Here is a 9,439-nt window from a genome sequence, read left to right as displayed (position 1 = left end):
CCCCGGGGCCGGGGCGTTGGCCCCCTGCCCCCCAGCCGCTGTGCCCGCATCCCCAGCAGATGAATATTCACAGCGCGGTGCTGCTGCCGACCCTCCTGCGCGCTCCCTCACCGTTAACAATTCATGAAACGCCTGGAAAAATGCAAATGCCAACGAGTTTGGGCCCTGGCAAGTGGCTCCTCCAGCAAAGGCACCAGCAATCCCCATGCTTAGGTCCAACAGCGCAGGGAGGGGGATAAAAGCGTGGATATCTCCATCCAGGCCCTGCTTATGGGGTGCTGGGGGATGGCAGGAACGAGGAGGTGAATGCTGGGGTGTCATGCTGGTGGCATAACCTTGGTTGGACCCCAAAATCCTCCCATGTGTCCATAGTCCTCAGCCCCCCCAGCACAGCCCCAAAACAGCCCATTCCCTCACCCCACAGCCTGATTGTGCCCCTGTGCACGGCTGTGCCCTGCTCAGCACTGGGGAAACTGAGGCACAGACCAGGACAAGGCCAGCCCAAAGCCACAGCACCACAGAGGACTGGCTGCTGCGCAGCTCCCCGGCACTCGCACAGCTCACAGCCCTGCAATGCCATTAACGAGAGTGGCTGAGCTAATTAAATACCCGTTAGCGATACAGTCATTACGAGGGCAATGAAAGCTGCCTCTGAGCTCCCTGGCTCCACTGCCCTGCACCGTGTCTGATGCTGAGCTCCTGCAGCACCCAGGGTTCCCCACCAGCACCCATTGACCCCACAGGGGAGACTGAGTCCCCACTGGGGCCCCCAATATCTCCATCCTGCCTGTCTAAAACCTCTGCTCCAGCCCCAGCTCCACCAAAGCACCATAGACACCATGCCCAAATCCAGCTGCAGCCACAACACACCAGGGAAACTGAGGCACAGAGCCACAAAGTGATTTGGACTTACCTCTTCTGGCCGTGGTTGTCACTGGTTCTGCTGCTCCATGGACAGTGCAGGGCCTTGGCTCAGCTCAGTTCCCTCCCCAGCCCTAATTGATGTCCTCAGGTGTGCTGTGGAGGGGGCAGTGGTAATTAATTACCCACCCAATTAACATCACAGCTGCCCTGGTGCAGGTGGGCTCTGGGGAGCCGTGGGCTGCATCCTGGTCCCCTCAGTGGGGCTTTGCAGGGATCCCAGGCGTCTATGCCCCTATGGAGGGAGCCCCCTTTGCCACAGCCAGCTCTGGAGCAGCTCAGCACAGAGCAGGAACCACCCCCATGGCTTTGCTCCATGCTGGGGGGTCTGAAACCCTGATCAGCACATGTGTGATGAATTGAGAGGACTCAGCACATGTGAGATGAGTTGAGAGGGCTCAGCACATATGCTATGAATTGAGAGGGCTCAGCTCCCACCCAGGGGGTGGCTGGAGCACCCCCAGCAGCAGAGCAGAGGGGCTGGGGGTCCTGAGTACTGCGGTCCCTCACTCAGAAAGGATGAGCCCTGGGGAGGGTCACCCTGAGGGGGCCATGGAGGTCCCTGCATTGTCCCCTCTGCTCCATCCCTGTCACCACCTGAGCACAGCAGCCAAAATTCGTGAGTCCCAGCCGCTGCCTTGCTCATCGCTGTAACCACATCCCCAATTCATTGCCATGTGATGGGGACGATGTCACAGAATCACAGAATGGCTCGGTTGGAAAAGCCCTCTGAGATCATCACGTCCAACCATTCCTGTCTACCCCCTAAACCATATCCTTAAGTACCTCGTCTACCCGCTCCTTAAACACATCCAGGGATGGTGACTCCACCACCTCCCTGGGCAGCCTGGTCCAGCTTCTGACGACCCTCTCAGTACAGAACTTCCTCCTTATCTCTGACCTGAACCTCCCTTGGCACAGCTTGGTGCCGTTTCCCCTTGTTCTATCCCCCATCACCTGGGAGAAGAGCCCAGCACCCACCTCTCTCCAAGCTCCCTTGAGGCAGTTGGAGGTGGTGATGAGGTCTCCCCTCAGCCTTCTCTTCTCCAGGCTAAACAAGCCCAGTTCCCTCAGCCGCTCCTCATCAGGCTTGTTCTCCAGAGCCCTCCCCATCCTTGTGGCTCTTCTCTGAACACGCTCCAGAATGTCCTGCCATCTCCCCGCATCCTGGCCATGTTCCCGCAGCCTCGCCAATGTGACAGCTCATCCTGCATCCTCCTGCCCACCCCAGACTGAGCCAAGCCCCCCGTGTCCGTGTCCATCCCAACCCCACCTTGGTTCCCACCCACACTGGAAGCTCAGTGGGTGGCAAAGCCACCGCCTGCCCCAGGACTCCCAGCAAAGCCACCCCATTGAGAAAGCAATGAGCCTGGAAGGGACAGGGGAGTTGATTCGGGGTAGAGCTGGGGCTGGAGGAGGAGGAGGAGGCAGCCGGGCTCGTTCCCACGCTCCAGGGGCTGTGGTTGCACATCCCAGCTCACCTTCTGGGATGTCTGATCCTGGCAAAGCCTCGGACCGATCGCACCTCCCGCCCCCCCGCTTTTATTAGTTTAAACACACGGCCGCATGAAAAATAAATGTTGCTCGGGAAAGACGGCGGCAGAGGGCTGGGAAGCAATTAGCATCCAAAGAGGCATAATTAGTGCTTGGAATGCAAGCGGCAGAGAAGAAATAAAGTAGCATTCGGATGCAATCAGGGTCGTGCCTGAATTACAAACCGTTAACTGAATTGCTAATTAAGCACGGGGAGTGAATCACGGCTTATTAAGGGCTCAGCGCAGCCGCTGCTGTGCGGGGCCGCGGTGGGACGGAGGGGATACGGCGGGGGCTCGACCGGTGGCACCGTGCGGTCCTCGGTGACACGGTGTGATCCTCAGTGACACGGTGTGACCCTCGGCACTGCCATTTACCCGCAAGGGCAGATGCAACGAGCAGAGCACTGGGTTTTGGGGACGGTCCCCAGCGGGACGGCAGCAGCCCCTGTGTTTGCACTAAACGTGAGCGTGCCCGCAGCAGGTCCGTGGCACGCAGGGCAACGGCTGCCCGCCTGGCTGTTAATTAGTGTAATTAGCAGGATTCACCTCATTTTAGCAAATATTTGCCCAGGGAGTGCTGGCACGATGGCTCCCTGCAGACGGAGCTGGATGAGCCAGCGCGGAAAGGGCATGGCCACGTCTGGCCTCAACGTCCCCAAGTTCAAGGTGGGGGGGACGACACTTCCCTTGGGGGACCCCCCAGGATATCCCCACAGGCAGCATCCCCACAGCCTGCAATCCTGCACCCCCACATCCCTGCATCCCACATCCCACATCCTCACACCCCACATCCCACCATCCCTGCATCCTCACATCCCACATCCCCGCACCCCACATCCTTGTACCCCACACCCCAAATCCCCACATCCTGTGTGGCACAGGGCCCCCCTGTTCCTCAACCCAGCTCCCGCAGAAACACACAGTGCAGCAAATACAGAGAGAGCCCAATCCACGGCAGGGGGAGGATCAATTATTCATATTTTATCAAATTCAGACACGTCGTTATAAAGGTCTAACAAGCTCCTGCTTTGCCCAGGGGGGCAGCTACCCTTGCCGCCTTCTCTTTTGCTTTCTAACCCATTCTCTCTTTTTCCCCAGGATTGTTTTTATCTTCACCTTCCCGTTGCCTTTCTGTTTTCCCCAGCGTTTTGCTAACTCCTCCCTGGCGCTTCTCTATAACCCCACGTCCTTGCCGGGCGCCCCGATACCCCTCTGCGGTGGATGCTGAAATGCTGGGGATGCACTGCAGCCCTTCTCCATCCCTGCTGGCTCACCATGGGCCAAGATCCCTCATCCTTTCCCTGGAAAGCTCCCGGTTTCCAGCCCGGTTTGCTCCTCGCCGGTGCTGGGATGAAAAGCGGGAACGGCTTCGCTTGAAGCCTCGCAGCGGGGCGAGGTCTTGGGAGCGCAGCGGGGATCCCATCTATTTTAATAAGTCTCCGCCGCGCCGCTGCGGTCGGTTCGACGTGAGGAAGGGGCTTTCCGGAGGAGATCAAAGCCCAGCATCAGCGGTGAAGGAGCTGGGGGACTTGGAGGGAGGAGAGGAAGAGGAAGGAGGGGAGGAAGGGCTGGGAACAGGAGGAGATGGAGAGGCTGGAGTTGTAGCTCTGCTTGGAGATTCCACTTGAAGCTTCCTCACTGCCTGGGCAGGAGCAGAGTGGTGGGGGGCAGTCCAAGCCCCCCATCCTGTCCTCAACCACCACAGCAGCCAAAAAATGCCCCAAAAATGCTCACTGCACTCAGCATCACAGCCCCATCCCAGTCACCCCCCAAGTCTGAGCACCGCAGAGCCGCCTTAGAGAAGATGCGGAGGGGACGGGGGCTCAGGCTGGGTAAGGGGATGAGGGGGATGAGGGCAAATGCCCCCCTTGCTGCCCTGGTGGGAGCCATGGGGATGCTCATGGGAAGGGACAACCAGGGGGGGAGCAAGGTCCCTCCTGCTCAGGGCCATCCGCGGGTCCCCAAGTCCCTACTGGCCCCAAACACCAAATCCTGGCCTGTGAGGGACATCAGAAACAAGAGCATCTCAGGCATGGTCTCCAGGCTGGGATCTGTCTGCTGAGGTGTGATAGCAGGAAAAAAATACAGCAAGAACCAGAGTAAATGTGAGCAGCCCAGGCTCCCGGGGAAAAAACGTGCAGCAAATGAAGATGTGCAGCGCCGGAGCGTTTATCACTCATCAGCCCGAGGATGGGCCCTTTGGAGACGAAAGCCCTTTTTCTTTTACGAAGGATTTATCAAGTTTTGTTTAAGAATCACCGAGGAAGATTCCCTATTTGGATAAGCCTCTGGATTAATGTCCCGAGCCAAGGACTCGCGGCTGCCCGGGGAACAAGATAATCAGCAACAGCAACCGGAGCGATAAGGCATGGAGCAGCACGGAGAAACACCTCACCGTGTGTGCCGGTGTCACCGGGAAGATGCACGGCAGGGCCACACGCAGCCACGGTTGCCCCTTGTCACAGGACGGACACGGGACCAGAGGCTGCACCATGTGCTCCGTTGCAAGCAAAGCCCAGGGACCACTGAAGCGATGATTTCACAGAATCACAGAATCGCTCGATTGGAAAAGCCCTCCGAGATCATCACGTCCAACCGCTCCTGTCTACCCCCTAAACCATATCCCTAAGTACCTCATCTACCCGCTCCTTAAACACATCCAGGGATGGTGACTCCACCACCTCCCTGGGCAGCCTGTTCCAGCTTCTGACGACCCTCTCAGTAAAGAACTTCCTCCTTATCTCTGACCTGAACCTCCCTTGGCACAGCTTGGTGCCGTTTCCCCTTGTTCTATCCCCCATCACCTGGGAGAAGAGCCCAGCACCCACCTCTCCACAAGCTCCCTTGAGGCAGTTGGAGGTGGTGATGAGGTCTCCCCTCAGCCTTCTCTTCTCCAGGCTAAACAAGCCCAGTTCCCTCAGCCGCTCCTCATCAGGCTTGTTCTCCAGAGCCCTCCCCATCCTTGTGGCTCTGCTCTGAACACGCTCCAGAATCTCCACATCCTTCTTCTAGTGAGGGGCCCACAACTGAACACAGCACTCGAGGTGTACTCCAGCATTTGTAGTTTTTGGATATTTGGGAGGTTATTCTTTTCCTATGGAGAATCACCCGTCATGCTCCACATCCCTGCATCCAGCGGGAAGATGCTCCCACCCCGACAGGGACCTGTGGTCCTCGGTTGGGGGCAGCGAAACCGCCCCCCCCAGCCCTCCTGGGCTGATGGCTCAATTATCAGCATTCAGCTCCTGTTTGCCCGCGGATCCTGTAATCAATGTCTGCGTGTGTATCCTGGCAAAATTAATCATAATTGCTGAAAGCAAGACACATCGCGCTTGTAACTTTGGTCCGTTAATTAGGAGCCTGTAATTGGATACGGCGCTCCCTGTAAATCCAATTACCTGGGATTAGAGCGGCGGTGGCAGGGCGGCAGGGCACGGGCATCGGGTGCAGCTCCTTCCTGCCCCTAAAATTTGGTCCCAGCCCTTTGTTTTACCCCACGACGAGGGGATCTGGGAAGGTGCAGGGGATGGCAATGCTCTCCCAACCACTCATTCCCTTTCTGCAGCCCCAAACTTCCCCAAAAACCCATCTCCCCCTGCCCTCAGCCCCAGCGAGGCTGGCAGGGCAGCGCACACCCGCTCCGTAAAGATTAAATTATATTAAAAAAAAAGGAAAAGGTTTTTTAAGTACACCGAACAATCATCTCTTTTAATATCCATAGATAAAAACTGTAATCGTTTCAAGTGAGAGCTAGGTAATTTAGGCTCCGTTTTATGGTGTTTTGGACTATAAAGTCCTCGTGCTGCAATCTCCTGGCTGATTGGTGCAAAAGGCAAGGTTTGTTGGGGGTTGATTTTATGATTTTATTTAAAGGTAGGGGGAAAATACGGAACAATTACCCTTTAATTCAAGGCAGCCCCAGGGCTTGCCCTGCTCCCAGCTCTCGAATACCCGAGGATCCTTTATAGAGGCACGAGCGAGTGCCCACCACCCCGATCCAATGCCTCTCTGTGCTCCTCAACACCCCCCTTTATTTGGGGCCTTTTCAGACCATGGCCAGGCCTCACCAGATCAGAGCTGCCTCTCCCAGGGATGGATTTGAGCTTCAACCCTGGAGAAAGCCAGGGATAGGTAAGGGGATGGTGCAGCCAGGGCTGCCCCAGGGAGAGGGCATGGCCATACATGTGTGTACACACACTGTGCACGTCTGTACAGGTGTGTACATGGGATGTGCATCCCTGTACAGGTGTGTGCATAGGGTGTGCATATCCATATAGGTGTGTATATGGGGTATGCATGCCTGTACAGGTGTGTACATAGGGTGTGCATACCCATACATGTGTGTACATAGGGTGTGCATGCCTGTACAGGTGTGTGCATAGGGTGTGCATATCCATATGGGTGTGTATATAGGGTGTGCATCCCTGTACAGGTGTGTTCAAAGGGTGTGCATATCCATATGGGTGTGTACATAGGATGTGCATCCCTGTACAGGTGTGTTCAAAGGGTGTGCATACCCATATAGGTGTGTATATAGGATGTGCATCCCTGTACAGGTGTGTTCATAGGGTGTGCATACCCATATAGGTGTGTATATAGGGTGTGCCTCCCTGTACAGGTGTGTGCATAGGGTGTGCATACCCATACAGGTGTGTATATAGGGTGTGCCTCCCTGTACAGGTGTGTGCATAGGGTGTGCATGCCTGTACAGGTGTGTATATAGGGTGTGCATCCCTGTACAGGTGTGTGCATAGGGTGTGCATGCCTGTACAGGTGTGTATATAGGGTGTGCATGCCTGTACAGGTGTGTCCCCATGCTGTACATACCTGTACATGTGTGTATACACACTGTGCATGTCTGTACATGTGTGTACAGAAGGTTTGCACGCCCATACAGGTGTGTACACACACTGTGCAAGCCTGTACAGGTGCATACCCATGCCATACATACCTGTACATGTGTGTACAGAGGGTCTGCATGCCCACACAGGTGTGTATACATGCTGTGCATGCCTGCACAGGTGTGTACATACGGCATGCATGCCCATACAGGCGTGTACACGAGGTGTGCACGCCTGTATGGGTATGTAGATGTGCTGTGCCTACCTGTACACACATGTACACATGACATACATGCCCATATAGGTGTGCACAGACCCTGTGCATGCCCATACAGGTGTGTACACTCGCTGCACAGCCCTCCACGGGTCCTGCTGCCCATGCAGAGCAGATCCCAGCTCACTGCAGGGCCATTCGTGCCCCTCTGGTGCCGGTGAGGAGCTGCTGCCAGCGCCGTGATGAACAAACAGGCGCTGCCCAGTGATGGATTCGTATCAATGCGAAAGACAAACTCACTCTCACTCGCATGCCCTGAGCCCTGCAAGGTTTCCTAACAACATCTTCTCCCCTGTCAGGCTCCAAGTGTCAGCCCTAATCCTGACTGACAGCGGCCGTTTAACACCCGGATTGGTGGCACTTGGGGCAGGAGCCGCTGTTAATCAGCTCCATCTTCCCCTCAGCCCCAGCCCTGCCTCATTAAACTCCCCGTCACACCAGGAATCCCATTTCCACATGAGCTCCTTGATCCCTCCCGCATGGGGTGACACCGTCTGTCACAGATGCCACCTCCATCCCCCAGCCCTGCCAGGAGCCCCACGGGTGTCACCAGGGATGGGGACAGGGCAGGAGCCGCTGTTAATCAGCTCCATCTTCCCCTCAGCCCCAGCCCTGCCTCATTAAACTCCCCGTCACACCAGGAATCCCATTTCCACATGAGCTCCTTGATCCCTCCCGCATGGGGTGACACCGTCTGTCACAGATGCCACCTCCATCCCCCAGCCCTGCCAGGAGCCCCACGGGTGTCACCAGGGATGGGGACAGCCACTTGCGCCCCATGGCAGAGCTGATTTTCCACCCTGGAAAGGACAGGACCTTCCCAATTGCTCTCAGGGGGGAATGGCTTCCCTGCTCAGCTTTCATCGTGTGTGATGTCCTTGTCCCTGCGGGTCCCTGGAGGATGAAAGATGTCAAACAGGAGGGAAAAGCTGTGCATGGGCAGACACAGAGCACCAGGAGCAGGGCAGGGGGTGGGAGAGCCTGGCTGTCCCCATCCCTGTCCCTGCTGCCAGAGCTGGGGACGCTGCTGCCCACACGGGTCACGAAAATGGAAAAACGGAGGAAAGAAAGGGGAAAAAAAGGAGGAAAGAAAGGGGGGAAAAGGAGGAAAGAAAGGGAGAAAAAAGGAGGAAAGAAAGGGAGAAAAAAGGAGGAAAGAAAGGGGAAAAAAGGAGGAAAGAAAGGGGAAAAAAGGAGGAAAGAAAGGGAAAAAAAGGAGGAAAGAAAGGAAAAAAAGGAGGAAAGAAAGGGGGAAAAGGAGGAAAGAAAGGGGGAAAAGGAGGAAAGAAAGGGGGAAAAGGAGGAAAGAAAGGGGAAAAAAGGAGGAAAGAAAGGGGAAAAAAGGAGGAAAGAAAGGGAGGAAAAGGAGGAAAGAAAGGGAAAAAAAGGAGGAAAGAAAGGGGAATGCAGTGAAGGAGAGCGCTGGAGGTGCCGGGAGCATCCCCAGCATCATCTGCCGCTTGGTGCTTTGCTGGGGCTCCCTGGGGATGTGAACACCCTCTCTTGGCACCCAAACACACAGACCCCATCTGCACTCACACAGGCACAGCCGACACTCGGTGTCAGAGGTCGGCAGCCACACACCCCCTGTGCATCCCACTGTGCCCGCATCTCTCCCTAGAGCAGAATGGAGACGGCATCGGACCCCTAGGGGAGGGCAGGGGGAAGCTCTGCCCCTCGTTTTTCTGCTGAATTATTCCACAAATCCCCTGCGCACCGCTTTCGACGCTGGGCTTCGGAAACGCGAACCCCAGCGCCTCTCACGGTGCTCACCCTGCATCCCACACCCGAAACCCGCGGCACCGCGGGGTGCTGGCGCTGCACCCCGGCAAGCGCAGGCTGCATGGCACCGCTGCAGCTGCATGCAT

Source organism: Mesitornis unicolor, unplaced genomic scaffold (assembly GCF_000695765.1).
Source record: "Mesitornis unicolor isolate BGI_N332 unplaced genomic scaffold, ASM69576v1 scaffold25374, whole genome shotgun sequence".
Classification (NCBI taxonomy): Eukaryota; Metazoa; Chordata; class Aves; order Mesitornithiformes; family Mesitornithidae; genus Mesitornis; species Mesitornis unicolor.
Note: the sequence above shows the minus strand (reverse complement) of the source record.